At 42.0% G+C, this 18152-nt stretch overlaps 1 long non-coding RNA gene across 1 annotated transcript; it reads right to left on the bottom strand.

Moving 5' to 3' along the window:
- Positions 1-9370: 9370 nt before the first annotated feature.
- LOC134492508 (uncharacterized) lies at positions 9371-17973 on the bottom strand. Its single transcript, XR_010067448.1, has 3 exons — positions 17816-17973; positions 11034-11132; positions 9371-10150 (listed from the first exon to the last, which is right to left on the bottom strand). It is a non-coding gene; the product is annotated as an uncharacterized LOC134492508 (long non-coding RNA).
- Between the last annotated feature and the right edge of the window lie 179 nt (positions 17974-18152).

Raw genomic sequence — 18152 nt, forward strand, 5'->3', positions numbered from 1 at the left:
CTCCTCACTTGTTCAGCCATACTATTTATGAACCCAGGATTAATGCCCTTTCAGAAAAGCACCAAACTTGTGTTCAGAAATCGCCTGACAGACCACAAGCACCGAGCACCTCCATGTGTATAACTTATCAGGAAGCTGGACAGGTGGATAAGCATGCCACTCCAAGAATGACTGCTTATTTTCCCACTGGCAGGCAAGGCTTGGTGGGATGAGGGAATCCATCACTTGCTTTCCTTAAATCATACTGCACAAAAACAGGAAGACACTCCTAGTTCTCTCAGCAGAATATGGATTGGCAATGAGGGCAACACAATCTATGCCATCATACTTTTCTGCCACCCAAGGACGGATAGCAGTTTAACATCACCATCTGGTTTGATCCTCAGAAGCTCTCTAGACCACTAGCCTATCCATTTCTCAAGCCTTTAGAGTACACATTTAAATTCTATGCTGTTATTTATAGCACTACAATCTGCAGCTTGTCTGTATTTTTCTAAGCTAGAGCTTGCAGAGAATGTCAATCAGTATTCACTCTTGTACCATCAAGGTAGCTAACAACCGAGTATCTTTTGAGCCCACTCATAGTTCCCACTCCCTGAGTTGTACTGGGCTGTGAAGTGACCACGACCCTTTCATTCCTTCTCCATAAAAGTAAAATGACTTGCTAACTTGAGGGATGGAGAAAGAAAAGTTGATTATGAAACATGAAAATAAACAACCCTAGATTGTTGCTTCAACAGTTCCATGGCTATGATGATATAACAGTAAACTTACCTCCTAAAGTCCTTCTTGGTAGTTGCAGTTACAGTGGTATGGTAAAATTGTATATTGTGTAATGCATACTCAAACACAAGGACTCTGGAAGTTTTACGAGAAAATCTAAACCTGTAAGAGGACTGTTGACATGCGCACCATCTGCCTAGATTCAGATGAAAATGAAAGCTGAAGCTGAGCATGGGAGCCTGGAGTGGGTGGTAAGCAATCCCATCCAGTGGAAAATGATCCCTCCATGGGTTACAGAAGTGCAGCAGAGGTTCTCATTGGAAAAACTACTGTATGCTGGTGACATAGGCTTCTGCATTGTGCAAACTAGCAGTAGGCAGGCATTCTAGGGGAGGACTACGAGGGAGATCTGCAATACCTCTGACTGTATGATAAGATGTTGTTACTTCTATGCATCAGAGACAAGCAGACAGACTAGAAAATTTGGCAGTCCATGTCTCCTACAACATCTTTCTCCAACTTTGTCCTCCAGCTTCCTGGCACTGAAATGTCCATATTCCTGGCAAATACCTGTAGTATTCCAGTTACTGAGGATGCAGTACCCCCATTCAATTACCCCTTCAACTTAGAGTAGATGTAACAGAGCTCTGGATGAGAGCAAAGAGTTGGAGTATATGATCTGAAATACAGTAGCTCTAAAGTATAACAGGTTGTTACTTGATTTTTTTTTACCCATGGTAAACTTTCCTGCTGAAAACAAAAACAAAGCAAACTATGAACAGCAGTCCATATATTCCTCTGTTTATTCATCCACTTTATTCTTGGAAAATGCAGTTTCTTTCTGAATTAGCATTTGCTGTAAGGATTGGGTATTACACAGTATGTGAATTCATTAATGATTAAAATTATTCACATTCCCTTCTTCTGTTCAGATTTAAATATTTGGAAAGGTTACAGAATGAGCTCCTTGCTTGCAGACCTCAATACTGGATATAAAAAGCTATTATTTCGAGAGAACGGGAGGAAGACAGCTTCAAACTGCCCTTGTTGCATCCATAAAAGTTACTTCTGTTCTTTGCTTTAGAGCAGCCTTTCTCAACCTTTTGACCCTGGAGGAACCCTTGGAGTATTTTTCAGGCCAAGGGGAACCCCTGCACATGCAGGCTCAAATAGAGGCCAGAAGTTACAAAAATATTATATTCGTTTCATGGGTAGGCCTCTATATATGCATTAACAGTGTTCTTAAACTGAAAATAAAGAATGAAACTTACCTCTTTAATGTGAAGTTGCCTGAATTTGAAATAATTTTTAAAATAAATCATGATCTCCCAGGGAACCTGTGTCCTGTATTCAGATCTGCAAGCAAGGAGCTCATTCTGTAACCTTTTCAAAAATTTAAATCTGAACAGAAGAAGGGAATGTGAATAATTTTAAGCCGCCCAGAGTCACTTGCTGAGATGGGGGGGGCTATAGAAATCAAATAAACAAACGAACAAACCCACCCACCCACCCCTAGGGACCTCTCATATAACCCTAGGGTGCCACAGAACCCTGGCTGAGGAACCCTGCCTTAAGAGTCTTCTGAGCACTGGCTTTCTCATTGTGAAATAGGAAGCAACCTTAATATAGGCGTGCCAGACAACAGTAGTTAATGAACTACTGCAAAAGCAGTAAGATGCTGTGACAACCAGGAAAATAAAATATATATTACAATAACTGAAGGATTTTTTGTATGTGTGTGGCAATTGAAGCCTCTGTTTTGATATTACTTTTGAGCTATCTTATGGCATATCATTTCTCCATGCCACATGCCCTGACTGGTTCCTGTCATGCTCATTATCAAGTCTGAGGAAACATTCATTCTTGCGTTATAAATCTTGCTTTCATTTAATCTACAGATTTGCACACAGGAAACTGAAATCCACATGCTTTCACCATACTAAGCTTTTTCAGCTTAAGGCAGGCCAAATATATTTTTCTGTTAATTAACAGAAATATATAATTATATATTTATTATATTATTTACTAATATAATCTTAGCCCAAAGTGTATTTTGCACTGTTCATTCATCTATTATATTTCTATTCCACCTTTTTCCAAACTGGCATGCACAGTCGTCACCCAATTTTATCTTCATGACAACCCTAAAGAGTAGGTTAGGCAGAGAGATGATGGCTGTAATGATTGCCTATTCTGACATACTCAGTCTCACAAGGGGATTCTTTATGAAAACTGATTTATTGAAAGAATAGTATGCAAATACGAAGAAAGCTGAGAATGAGCAAAAGCGCGCCAAATACAAACTAAAACCCCTCGCTTCAAAACCAGCCCCGCCCCTCCTCCCTCTTAGCAACCACCCTCTCCCAGGTGTTAGCAACCGTTACCCACATCGGCCTGAGAAAGTAACCTTGAACAGAGGCAATAACCCAAACATGCATTCCACAGTTGCAGTAAGCAGATTACAGCCTGGCACGGCTGGAAAGTTCCAACCCGCAAACACGGGTTAGAAAAGTGACATGCGAAACGTTACGATGTATACAGAACATTGAAACGATGAACATGACATATTGCCCTCCCAAAAAATGCAAACCTAAGGAGCAGGCTTATCAGGATAGGCAGTATGAAACCGAGTAACTAAAACAGGTGAGCGAACATGGTGAGCAGCAACCCATTCAGGATGTGGGAAATGCTTCCATCGGACCAGGTATTGTAAGGTAGAACGAAGGCGTCGAGAATCTAAAATTTCTTGCACTTCAAAATGTTGCTGACCATCAATCATGATAGGAGCAGGCGGGGAGGGGAGCGGATGCCAGCGATCCGACTGGTGGCAGGGTTTGAGCAAGCTCAATGAAAAACAGGGTGCAAACGTTTCAGATTATGAGGCAAGTCCAACTTAAAAGTAACAGGATTAATTTGTGCAACAATAGGAAAAGGGCCCACGAAGTTTGGTGCCAGTTTCTTAGAAGGTTGGGGTGATTTAATAAATTTCGTGGAGAGGTAGACTTTATCTCCAACTTGGAAAGGTGGTTGAGGTGCCCGTTTGGTGTCAGCATAGCGTTTATAAGTGGCTTGGGCATCAGCAAGAGCTTGCTTTATTTTTGGCCAGGAGTCTCCCAGATGTGCAGCCCAGTCTGCAGGAGACGAAGGAGGAGATGTTGGTTGGGGCAGCTCAGGAATGGGTACGAAGTCACGGCCAAAGACAGTGCGAAATGGCACCTGACCAGTACTCTGATGCACTGCATTGTTATAGGCGACTTCAGCAAAGGGGAGAAGATCGACCCAATTATCCTGCCGATAATTAACAAAAGCACGTAAATATTGTTCCAACGTAGAATTAAGAGCCTCCGTGGCTCCGTCAGTCTCAGGATGCGACACAGTGGATAGGGCTTGTTTAGTGCCCACCAATTTCATAAAAGCCCACCAAAATTGGGAAGTAAATTGTGTGCCTCTGTCGGTCACCAAACGGGAGGGGCTCCCGTGGAGCCTGTACACGTGTACAAAGAAAAGCCGGGCAAGCTGCTGTGCTGAGGGAATGGAAGCACATGGAATGAAATGGGCTTGCTTTGAGAAAAAGTCTTTGACAACCCAAATCAGAGTTTCCCTCTGACTTGGAGGCAGATCCACGATAAAATCCATAGAGATTTCCTCCCAGGGGTGAGAGGGACTGGCCACTGGTTGGAGCAAACCTTGAGGCTTACCCACCTTCCGTTTGGAAGCAGCGCAAACAGGGCAGGAGGCAACATAGTCCTTAACATCCCGCCTTATTGTGGGCCACCAAAATTGGCGCCTAACCAAATGAAGTGTTTTAACAAACCCAAAATGCCCTGCTAGTTTGTCATCATGGCAACGGAGCAAAATGACTTTGCGCAAAACTTCAGGCACATAGAGGCGATCATTTTTCCAAGCAAAATCCTTGTCAAAAGTAACATTGTGTAAATTTGCTTGTAACCAAGTGTCAGATTTCAGCTGGGAAAGAAACTGTTGTTGCAAATCTGAGGGAACTGGCAACCGTCCCAGACAGGGTGAACCTGAAGCGTCTGGGCGCTGTGCACGAGTCTGGCTGCGAGTGACCGCTGCCAGACAAAATTGCGGTTCCGTCCAGAGAGTCCCTATTACATCCGGCACAGTGCTGGAGTCCTGGGGTCTGCGGGACAGTGCATCAGCCAGAAAGTTTTTCTTCCCTGGAATAAATTTCAACTTGAAATTAAAATGGCTGAAGAATTGCGCCCATCTGATTTGCTTTGGGTTAAGCTTACGAGGTGCACTGAGTGCTTCGAGGTTTTTGTGATCAGTCCAAACCTCGAACGAATGGGTAGCTCCCTCCAACAGATGGCACCAAGTGTCTAAAGCAGCTTTAACAGCAAAAGCCTCTTTTTCCCAAACGTGCCAGCGCCTTTCAGTCTCAGTGAATTTACAAGAGAGATAAGCACAAGGCTTGAGGCACCTGGATTCATCTGCTTGCAGCAGGAGAGCTCCAATGGAAAAATCAGAGGCATCCACTTGCACCACAAATGGTTTGTTCGGATCTGGATGCTGCAAAATGGGTTCTGCTGTGAACAGTTTTTTAAGCTTGTCAAAAGCCAGCTGGCATGCAGGCGTCCATTTCAATAATGCCCCCGGATTCTTTGATCTCCAGGTGTCCCCCTGCCCCTTGGTTTTAAGCAACTCAGTGAGGGGGAGGGCGGTGTCCGCGAACCCCTGTATGAAGGACCTATAGAAATTCGCAAAACCCAGAAAACTTTGGAGTTGTCTCCGTGTACGTGGTGCCTCCCATGCCAAAATGGCCTCAATCTTAGCTGGATCCATTTCAATACCTTTGTCTGAAATTCTATAACCCAAATAGTCAATTTGAGATTTATGAAAAGCACATTTAGGCAGTTTAGCGTACAATTCAGCTTTTCTCAGTTTGCTGAGCACTTGTCTGACCAGCTTTACATGGTCTTCCATTGTTTCAGTATAGATTAATACATCATCCAAATATACTAACACACCTTTGAATAAGGTGGGTTCTGTTGAACAAACCAAGGCATCCCCAAAACGACAAACAGACCCCCCACAGGTGCCACCACAAAAGGCAGCTTTTCCCAGTGACTTCCCATTTGCAATGCCACCATCCCTGTGGAGTGAGTTGCCGGCTCTCCCCCCGCCGTAGACCCATCCAATTGGGTAAAGATCATGGGGCGTTTCAACGGAAACGTGGGAAGCTCCAAGGCAGCCACCACGTCAGGGTGCATTAAACACCGCGAACACCCTGAATCCATCATCGCCCACAGTTCAACAGTTCGTGTGCGGGACCCCAATTTCACCTTCACTGTCAGCGTAGGGAAATTTCCACTCACCGAAGCACAGCAGATTGATTGCCTCATTGTGAGGAATGCCTAAGACTAAATAAAAGACTCAGACTCTAAAGCAAGTTTAAGTTATGGCTTTTATTCAGAATAGAATGCACACCAGTAGAAAGCTGAGAGTGAGGGAAGCACGCCAAAAGTTGAATTAAATAGTCTCGCGCCAGACAGCGCTCCACCCACACACTCCCCGGGTGTGCCCCACGAGTTCTACGGAGTGACAGGCCATCCATAGGTGAGAGGTCATCCAGCCCCATTTGCCTCGAGCATTGCCCTGTTTATCCTTCTGCGGAGTAATGGTCCATTACCGGGCGATTAGGCTTCGGAATTCCTCGAAAGCGCCCAGACGCGCCCTTTCGAACCTCGCCCTGATCATTTCCTTGATACTGGTGTTAATGGTCGATTACCGGGCAATGAGAGCTTGTAGATTTCCCAAACCTATTATCTTCTTTGTCTTGTTTATCGCCCGTCCCTCTCCAGTCATTGACAAGCCTCTGCGCTTTGTCACGCGAGCCATTGCGATGTCGCAAACATCGCAACGGCGATCATGACACTCATTCTGTCTTACATCAAAGCACATACTATTCCATGATACCAATCGAAGCGAATATCAGTAGCTCAGGATGGAACTGTGGAGTCCTTGGTGCTCTCTGAGCTTGGTTGTTTGCTTGCAGATATTTACTTGCCAGACTAGGTAACATCATCAGTGCTAGTGAGTTTGCTCCTTGTTTATACAGTAGCTTGCGCTGCCAGTGTTGGTGAGGGTCTGGTTTTCTTCTTGCTAGTTCCTTGATTTGGGTATTGCTTGTCTGCTTGATTGTTTGTCTCCTTGGTAGTTCCTTGAAGCAGTTCCTAGTTTCAGGTAATGAACATCTGCAAGCAAACCATCAAGGTCAGAGAGCACCAAGGACTCCACAGTATTCCATCAGAAAATGTGTGACTGACATAGTACGTAGTGATGCACTGCTAGGATCCCACTGTATCACAAAGTGGTGCCGTTGATGATCTTACATATTGAAGGAAGTGTGCAGGAATCCTGTGACTAACAATGGTGCAAACAATGAATTGAAAAACTCACTGAAGAGGGATTTTCTCCATTTTTTGCATATAATATTTCTTCCATGTGTATCTCCTGTCCTGTTCAGACTATGAGGCAACCAGACAGAAGTATTATCAAACTCTTTATTTAAAACAACTATTTACAACAGTAAAGTCTGTGAATAAATAGGCAAGCAATTCAATCAAGACCACCCAGGCAATGGAGGATGAACAGGCAAAGCTGCAGGGTCAGACTGAGGCAGAACCACAAGGCAGAATTCAGCTAACTCTCTGACTGAAGTTGTCAGGTTTGGTGATGCTAGAGTGTGAGGCAAAGAGGAAACTGAAGGCAAGGTCCCGTGGACTGGCACACAGAAAGGATCGGGCTGGAGCGTGAAGGCTAGGCACGACTGGGCTGGAACCTTTAGATGAGGCTTGGTTCTGGAGACTAGGCTGGACTGGACTGGAGAGTCAAGGCAACGCTGATCTCTGGAAACAAGGTTGGACTGGACGGGAGAATCCAAACAAGGCTGGGGACTGGAAGCAAGGCTAGAAGCATACTTGGATTGCGCTGAAGCGCAGCGACAAGGTCCGGAGCTAAACATGAGACTGTGCTCAGCAGGGACGGCAAGGAGAGACTCGACTGGAGCAGCTTGTGCAGAAGGCAGATCTGCAGAGATAGAAGATGCTGATGCTGGATCCACACTGGCTACAGGCAAGGCTTCTGACGCAGGTAAGGACTCTTCTGCAAGTGCTGTGAGTTCGAAGGATCGGTTGTCTCCGGCAGCTTGCTCTCTGTGCGTCTGCCTTTTAAGACAATCTTTTCCGTGCCTTTTCTCTCCTGCAGCCAATCAGGCTGCCTTCTGATTCGCACACTTCTCTGCTCTCCTGTCTTGAGCACTGATTGGAGGATTCAAATCCCCCTCCGGAGTTTGGCCAACCCGCATCTGCAAATTCTCCCACTCTGCTGAGTCACTTCCTGATTCAGCTTCTTCAACTCTTTCCTGAAGAGTTTCGTTTTCCCCTTCTGACTCCGAACAAGTTTTGTTTTCAGAGTCAGAAGCGGCTGAAACCTCACATCTCCCACCCCTAAAAACTCCAACCCCAATGATGTTTTTCAGAACATTAATGTATCAATGTTTTTCATCATATAAATGAATGAGTCAGTGCCCTGATCCTTCTAGCTCAGTATCCAGCAGCCCCAGCCCACTAGGAATCCTAAGGGAGTGAGGCTGGAGAGGAAGGAAACAGGGTGGATCCGTGAGGCTGAAACAGCATTGAAAAGGATATCAAGATTGCTCCAGGAAAGACCAAACGTGTTATGGCCTACAGAAATCTCTCCATATTGTCAGGAGTGATCAAGATTGAACAATAAGGGCTGCCCTTTGCTCAAAATGAAGATAAGCCCAATGCTGATGCTCCAATGCTGAATCTCCTGAGCCTTGAAAGATTTCAGAGGCAACAACTTCCAGAATTTTGTTTCCTTTCTGAGAGACAATACCAACACCACCAACAGCAAGCAACATTTGGCATCTTTGTAAGAGACGGCTTTCAAATATTCAAGTGGAAGCCTAAGTGGAGGTGAACCACCACTGATACAAGGTAGCAGAACTGTGCTTTATCTTCAGTCAGATCACAGCTGTCTTGCCCAGTCTTGCCACTACTTATATCTGTTCTGTCCTTTTTATCTGTGACTTGAACTTCCTCAAACTTTGGTATTGTATTCAGTTTCCCAGCAATCATGTAAATTTTCCCCAGTTGTTAGATGCCAGCTGATAAATCATCAGGCGTTTCTTCTTCTGGTTAGCAACTATAACATACCCAGTATGTTAATATGGGTGAACAACATATTGCTAAGGCATGAGAAGCGGGCAGCTCTGATGGACGACAATAGTCCATATATAAATGTTGCCCTCCTCGCTGTTTTGGGTATCCTTTTTCATTAACTGGTTTTCATCTGGCCAGAAGACCTTTACTATTGGCTGTAAGGAAATGGGGGATGTAACTTCATGCATCTCTGGCTCACCAAAAACATTTCAGTAATACTAGTGGATTTTGATTTTTTTAAAAGCAGCATTTTTCTTTCTTTTCCTTTTTCTTACTTCTGCAAATGTTCCTAAAGCACAATACAACCTCATCTGTCTCAATTACCAGGGCACATCCCAAATATCTGGGGAACCACTTCATATATCAGATTGTCTGTCATACAGTGAATAATTAAGGAGGCTTTGCGTGTCAAGAAAGAATTTAACCATAATTCTCTGTGATAGAATTTTACAAGGCATAGGAAAGCAATTTTTCTTTATTATAGGTAAGTAAACGTCAGCACACAGTATTACACATTTGAGGTTCTTTGTCCTGGCATGCCTGATTACAACATGAAGTATTTGGGGGTCAGTTTGTCCTAATTCAGTCTGCAAAACAATTTCATCGTGGCTTCCATGCTACTAAAAAAGTTCTAGTGAATTCCAAAGTTGGCTCCCTTTCTTTGGTTTCCATTATCCTTAATGTGTGTCCCATTCCTCAAATTCTAGGCATAGGCTTAATAGGGTAATTTCCTTTGGGTGACAGAGTACTGGATAATTTCTAGTGGTATGCCCAAAACAAAACCAAATAAACGAGCTTTGTTCTGAGTTTGGAACCAAACAGACCCACTTAAAATGTTCCATCAGAACTTTTCAAGTGGCCTGTATTCTAGTGGAAACAATGCAAAATATTTTGAGTATTCCATCATAGGGAATAATGGGGACTGAAAAAAAACCTTGCTTCCTTCCCCCCACCCCCTTATAGGAATAATTGCTGGGATCCTGACCAAAAAGAGGCTGTGATTTGCTGTGTCCTCAGTGCGCTAAACCATTATTAAAGCCAGACAGATTTAAGTTTCCAGAAGGCAGATTCCAATTTAATCTTAGAAATAACTTCCTAACAGTAAGAGCAGATTGACAATAGAAACAATTACCCAGTAGGATGATGTGCTCCTCATTCTCAGGTCTGTTCAAGCACAGGTCAACAGTCATCTGTCTGAGACGTTTTAATTCAGATTCCTGCATTGAACAAGAGGTTAGATTCAATGACCTAAATGGTACTTTCCAACTCTATGAACCTGCTTCTGCTGTGGTTAAATACAAACTTGATAATATGATTTCTTTTATCAATGAGTTCACTTCTAATAAGAATGCTTGCCTGGCATATAAAGCTAAGAGGTTACGGTTAAGGAATCCCAGGGACTTCCACTACGGTTAGAGCAGCTCAAGATTTTGTATCTGCTGTGATGATTGTGGGTACATCCTAGTTACCTACATATAATTTGTCTTTCTGTCTTATTCTAAGGAAGAGGTTGATAATCTGAAGGTGGAAGATATTACATCTATTCCATTGTCATGATCCAAGCGTTCCTGCTAAAACATTCCTCTCTATAAGGGTAGGGAATCTGTTAGGATGGCTTGCTCTAGGTTAACAGATTCCACTGGATCTCAAAAGGCTTTTTGGAGACCTTTCACTTAGCATGGTACGCTAACTTATAAAAGCGCTGTCATTCTGTGGAATATATAGACGACACAGTAACTTCTGAACATCTTTACCCACTTTGCAGAACCTGTTCAGCCCATTATATAATATAATATCATCATATAATAATATTATGTGAGGGGTGGCAGGATCATTGCCCACATTCTGCACATCTGCCTGACTCGATCCTGCAGGGCTGGCATGCTTCGGGTTCCTTTGATTAAACAATGTCATCTATCAGGACTCTGGAAGTGTGCCTTCTCTACAGCAGTGCCTGCCCTCTGGAACAAGGTTCCCCCTGAAATTCAGATGGTCCCCACTCTGCTATTGTTTAGAGAGCCGGGAAGACCTGGCTCTTCACCCAGGCCTTTGGCAAGGGAGAATGAGACCCCTTGCTTCATCACACTTGCCATCTTTTACCTTTATTGATGTTATTGTAATTTCTTTATTTGATTGTTGGAAGCCATCCAGAGTCATTGAGAGTCACGTGGCATACAAGGTGATGATGATGATCCCAAACTGTGGGCAATGAAGAACGTAGGAAAATGTGTAACCCAATTGGAAAAGTATTTCAAAACTAATTAAACATTAGAATTCATTACTGAACCTCCTTTACCATATGGATGGAGGCAAAGAAGCATTCACCAGAGTTTTCTTTCAATTTATTCCAGCACAACTTTTCTGAATGGTTGGGGGAGTACTTTTTCCTGCTGGGAAATCAAATAAAATTCTCAAAAGCTTGCTGTGACAGGTTTACAAGACAGTTTGAGAACAAAATTTTATCTACCATGACTTTGATTCCATGGTTCTGGTAAATTCAATACTTAGTTGTGCAAGATACACTGTCTTGTTTGGATGGGGGGGATTACTTTCAGATTTTAGCACCATGATGTGGACAAGATGCTTGGTTAAGGTTTGCCAATCACCTGCATGCTTGATCTCTGTGGTCAAATGAGGTTCATTTGATGATGCTCATTTTGATCCTGGAAGTTCTAAATTCCTTCTTTCAAGAAGACATGGTCCCACACTGATTAAAACAGTTCATTCTAAATCTATGATTGGAAAAAAAATTGGACCTAAAAGAGCTGAATAATTATATGTAGACTATTTCCCAATAACCCATTTCTTCTGGAACAGATCAGATCTAGACATTCTTGGACGTGTTTTTCTAAATTTATTTCAATCCTGTTTTAGACCTAATTTTGACAATGAAACTGCTCTGCTTGCCTATGGAATTATCTTTTCCTGGACAGATAGAAGGGAACAGTAATGTTATTGATTCTCCTGGACCTCTCAGCAGTTTTCAGTACCACTACCCATAAAAACCTTCTATAGAACCTATGTTACAAAGGGGTAGAATAATTTCAAAATATTTCCATTTATTCTTGGACAGCCATCTTCAGAAGGCAGTGCTGGGGAAAATTCCAGCTCAACCCATGATATTTGCACTATGAAGTTCCTGGGAATTCTATCTTATTTTTCATGTTTTTAAATATCTGTGTGAAGCAACCAAAGTGAGATCAAATAAGAGATTTAGAATAATCCTCTATCAGTATGCTGATGACATAGAGCTCTTTTTGTTAATCAGTGTTGAGTTATAATCATGAACTTTACAAGGGTCAATAAACTTAAGATCAACCTATAGAGAATGAAAATTCTATTGGTTTACTGTTTAGTTGCTGTATCAACTGCGTTCAACCTGCTCCAGAAAAGGACTGCACTCTACTCTAAATGATCAAATTTGTAAAATGTGAATACTTTTAGATTCATCTGTTCTTCTATGACCCTATATGTCCTCTATGAGGTTAGATTGGTGTATCAGATCTGGCCTAGAGAGATCTAGCTTTGAGTATGCCATAAATTACTAGATTGTGTGACATCACATACACACACATCACCCCACCCCAATTCCTCATCAGGTTCAAAATCTGCACTATGTTAAGAGTGTGGCCCTAGGGTATGTAGTCTATTAAATTCTTCATATTTTGGTATTATGTTCTTCTAAGAACTTGAAAAAGAAGAGAGCAGTTTGGAAAACAATGCAAGATCCAAATACCCACAAATTCCCCCAGTATCAGGGAAATGGATAGCTAATTCCCCTATCCATCGAAAAGTGGCCGACAAGAGAACTAAGAAAGCTCCACCCCAGCAACTCAAGAGATAAATTGGATTCTAAAAGTACAAGCGTCTAATTTCAAGATTGCTATAATCTAATCCCTTTTCTCTTTCAACAAATCCAAGGTCTTTATAAGAATCTTGTTTTACTTTACCAAGTGTTTGATACTTGGGATGTAGCTTTGCTGGCTGGGAAATTCTGAAAGCTGAAGTCTACACACCTTCAAGTTGCCAAGGTTAAGAAACACTGGTATTTAGCTTCAGACTTGCTTAAGCATGCTTGGGAGCGTGAATACAGCACCTGTCTGTGACTCTGTAAAACAGCCATGCCAAATTCCTCCATGGAATCTAACAGCTTCTTCAGAGCTCCAGTGTTGGGCCTCCTCCCATGCTGAGCTTCCATGATTACTCTCATGGAGCTTATCTTTGTAGCCGTAGTCCTCCAGCTTTGGAATACCTACCACCTACTCCAGGGTCTTTCCAGAACCAAAGAAGTTTTTATTCTTTTCAGCCATTTAATATTGTAGCATTAACTTTTATGTCACATTGTACCTTTCAGTAATTTTATTTCTACTCATTATTATGTCCATTTAGTTAATAAATTCTTAACTAAATGGACACAACTTAAAATTTAGAAACATTTTAAAAGGTTTGTGATTTGTCTTGAGAAAACTTATTTTAAATGGCTGCATACAAAAATTTAAATACATTAATTACAGTATACTTGGTTTGAACTTGTAAAGCTATAAATAGCTTGATTCTCACTACATGGACAGACTTTTGTCCCTCAGAGGTTATTGTTACAAATACTGCTATCTGCTGCTGTCCAGCTTCACTGGTCTTCGTACCAGCAGTTTCCTGTGCTTAAGACCCAGGGTTCAGTGAGTAACTGCAACTATGGTTGGCCCACAAAGTTTGTTAAACCTCACTACAGCCTTTTTGGCAAGCAAGCCAGGTCATTACCAGAACCAAATAAAGTCCATTTAAAAGCCACTCTCAAATTATGCAATGCCTGTTTTAAAATTAACTTATTGGCCTCTGTGAAGATTCCAATTTAGGACAGACCTTGGGGAGAAAAACACTAAACAATACAAATTTATTCTTTGGTCACGTCCAGTTTAATCTTGTTTAATCTGGTCACTCTTTAAATAGCTGCCAATTTTCAAAAAGCTGCTGCTTGTTCACGATGAAGCAATTTCAAAAGCTTTTTGTAGAGATTTAGAGAGTTAAGCTCAAAAATGATGGCACATACACCTGGTGGGCTGAGAATTCAGAAAAACGAAACTAAAAGAGGAAGGAAACATTCTGACATTAGGATTCAACCTTTTATTAAGTTTCTATGTCCCTACATCTCAAAAATACTTTATCTCAGTTCCCCATCCATCCAAACTGACAAGTGGTGATGAAATGTGCAAATATTTTTTGAGCATGGCCAGGGTGAAAGAACTTTAATTGCCTCTTGGTTTTGGAAAGGCCAAAGCAGTAAGCAGCAGCAGGGGACAACCAATCCATTAAGCACTGAATTCAGCCAGGAACAGTGTTTCACACTAAACCTTTACTTTGACTCATTCTTCTGAACACAGTGGCAACTGTAAGCATGTGCAGGTGTTTCATACATCTGTACCCACACTCTTAAATCCATCTATATGGTTGCTAGAAGCCAAAAATGACTTGGTGGCACATAATCAATCAAACACACACTCTTAAAAGAAAATCTGTATTTCATACCTCTTCCTGTGTCATAATATTGATATTCCTGCATCTTGAAATAACAACTTTTTATTTGAGGTGGAATCTTTTATAGCTAGATTAATAAATAAGCTATAAGAGATTCATAGTAGAGAAATTACTGCTCTGACATTTTCCAGAAGGACAACTTCTTTGTGTATCTCCTTTGCTGCCTGAGAATTAATATTTTCCAACAGAGATCTACACATAGGCAGAGAAGTCCTTCTTCTCTGATCAATAAAATGGAGATAAGGCATGAAGCACATTGGTGCACTTGGCATTTTTTGAAATTGTGATTTGTTTAAGTTCACAAATGTTCAGAATAGCTGTTGTGTTTGGCGAATGCAAGGGGTAAGAGCAGGTGGGAGAAAAGATGAGCACCACTGAGACATGAAAGCCACATCCCCTGCCCCCAAAAGTAAGCAACAGCATTCAGTGGAACATCTGCAGTTTTGAGACTTCTAATTCCTCCCCATTAAAAGGGGAAAAAATGGATGAAAGGAAAATAGATATGGGTTAACAACTACCAAATAATGATCACTATTAGTGGAAAGATATGCTATTTACAGAATTGCCATTTTCTTCTGCCAGTTTTCCTAAGTGATTAATAAGTGTCCAACGGGTAGAAAGGCAATAGTTAAATAATACATATCCATATAACATGAATTCAATACTGGTAAACATTCAGTACTCTTTACAGTAACCTGCTAAGATAAATTGTAATATTATTCCCTTTATGCAGGATGAAATTGAGAAAGCCTCCGGTCATCTAATCACAACAAGCATTCAAACTATCCTAAGCTATTACATCACATTGGTCGTCTTCTCTCCGTCACTTCAACCTCTTGCACTGAAAAGAATTTACATCTTAAAAGATGCTTATTAAGGACCTCCCAGGAAAATAAATGCCAGCCTTAGTTGAAATCAAAAGAAATACAGCACCTTTATCAATCTAGTCCCTTCACCCTGCTAAACACTTTTTTCCAGAGGAGGTGATGCAGCATACTAAGAATGAGACTCATTAAAGCCAAATTAAGAGTGTATTATGATCTCCAAGCCTAGTCACAAATCTAATTCAGCTTAATGGCCTGTGGCAGGGAGACAGATGATGGCCTTATCAGCGTACAGTTCAGTTCACAACAATAGGTATCCTTGGTAAACATACTCAGCATCATTACAAGCACCCCCAGGATCAGAGAAACACAAAAAGCAAATCAGCTGGGAGGCTCCCTATGCTGTCACATCCTTGGCACATATTAAGAAAACCACTGAAAAGGGTGGCTTTAGTAGACCTCAAATTCAGATCAAGCAAGCTGAATTCCTGACAATTATGAAGAACATCTTTCTATCACAGCAAAATATTATATGCCATTTTATTCTCCTAAAAATCCCAAAGCAGATTAGAATAAAATAACAAACAACACAATATCACATGCAGCAGTATGCATACCTTTAATAGGATACTCTCTTTCCTGAACAAAAAACAGCCTTGGGATTTTGAGTTTCAGTAAAAGAATGGAGCAAAAGGTACTACTTAAGGGCTTGCAGAGTGGGTGAGTGTGTTTCAGGCCACTTTTCTGCTCAAAACTGCACCTTTAGCTGCTTTCTGCTATTGAGGCAGAAGAAACAATTGTTTACATCTCTATTCTTTCTCTACGGTGTGCAAATAGAGCAGAAAAATAGCTGCTTATGCAGCTGCTGAAACCCAGAAACTCCTTTCCATTGAAAAAAGCCAAAAAAAAAAAACCCCAACCCCAAACAAAACAAATCCTCAGTGCATGCATGCAGCATAAATTTTGACCTTATGGTGATTGCACCAATTTTCTGAATGCGCTGCTGTTACTTTCATTGTCCAAAGGGCATTGCATACTGTCAACAGTATACATCAATCCTACCGCAAAAGAACATCAGAAGACACAGGAAAGTTAATTGGTCAAGACCAAATCACATCAGGCCAGGTTCCCAGTGACCAAACAGAAGACAGAAAGTTTGATAAACTACTTAGAAACAGATGAAAAGTTACTCTGAATTATTTCAACTTTTTTTGTTGTTGTTCCAGGCCTATATCAATTCTTTAATCTCTCCTTTCTCTTGTTTTGCAATGCATGCCATACCTTATTGAAAATTCCCACATTTGTCAATCATGATCATGCAGATATTCATACTGCAGATCAAACAATGTGACTGCAAGCTCCTCAGGGCAGGAAAATAAAGGAAATGCTCTTCACTATTCTGCACAGTGAATGAGCATGGTGTGTGTGAGTATAACTGGCATTATGTACAGACAGACGATCCTTGAACGCATGCACGTCCAAGATATTCAACCCTCCGCACTTAATTAACAAGTCATAAAACAAACTGTCAGCGGCTATGCAGTGCAAACATTTAATTAAAACTTTAATTAAAACACTATAGCATAGAAGGCCTATATTGAAAAGACAAGTTAATATTTCATCACAATTCCATTCGGTTAGCTTAAGAGTGACAGTAATTTGCCCAAGGTTAACCAAACAATCTGCATGGCACAGAATGGATCTGAACTCAGTCCTCAAATAATAATTAAAGCCTGTAGTTCCTATGATTATCCCTTGGTTTCCCTAGCCTTCTACCAGTAATACAATTATTCTTTAATAAAATGGAAAACATTATGGACCAGCTGTTTGTATCTGAGATGTCCTACCTGGGACAGCCCATTCGCACACAAGCATCATCACCAGAAAAGAAATCCTCACGTGAACCATTCACAAATGAGAAAATGTCTCCATGGTGATGCTGCTGAAAGTCTTATGTATCCAGTAGCAACTGCTGGAAGACCAGAGTAAATTAAGCTCACCCGGGAATATGACAGATCTAGATTCAAATCTCAACTCAGCCACAAAATTCACCCGGTGACCCTGGGCTGGGCACCTACACCCAAAGGATGGCTGCAGTTTAAAGGGAAAAAAGAGCGTTGAGCAAGAAATGTATACCACAAGTTTATATTGAAATAGAAACATACATATAACGCATAATAAATTATTGCTCTCTACTCCTTTTTTGTGCGTCTGCACACCTTTGAGTCAGTTTTTTGACTCCTGGTGAGTGCCTATACCAGTCCCTGCAGTTTTCTTGGCAAAGTTCTTCAGAAGTGGCTTGCCATTGACTGCTTCTTAGGGCTGAGAGAAAGTGACCGGCCCAAGGTTCCCCAGCTGGCTTTGTGCCTAAGGCGAAACTAGAATTCTCGGTCTCCCGGATTCTAGCCCGACGCCTTAACCTCTACACCAAACTGCCTGTTTTCCATAGAACTCTCGAATATAAATAGCCATTTTTGAAATAGCACTCCAAGTTCTCATGCACTCCAATGTTTGCTCTCTGCTTACAGAATTAGAAAGGAGGCCCCGCATTTATCAAGCATTCCTCCGCTGTATTTGGCATTCCGCCCCGAGTGGGGAAAAAAGGCCCTGCGAAGGCTTTACACAGCGACCCTTTTAGTCTCCCTATCCTTATACGCAGAGGGTTGGGGGGCACCATTCCCGCACGCCGGCCCCCCTCCGTCGGGGGTAGCTCTAGCCCCACTCCAAGTCTCCGCGCAGCGCGGAGAGGCTGTCTCGCTTACTGGAATCGCAGTCACTCCCCCTTCGCCAGCCTGGCGTTCACGTGCTAGCCTCCTGCTCTTCCACGGGGAAGCTCCGCCGCCATTGGTTGGCACTGAAGGGT

The sequence above is a fragment of the Candoia aspera genome, chromosome 2 (genome assembly GCF_035149785.1).
Source record: "Candoia aspera isolate rCanAsp1 chromosome 2, rCanAsp1.hap2, whole genome shotgun sequence".
Taxonomy (NCBI): domain Eukaryota; kingdom Metazoa; phylum Chordata; class Lepidosauria; order Squamata; family Boidae; genus Candoia; species Candoia aspera.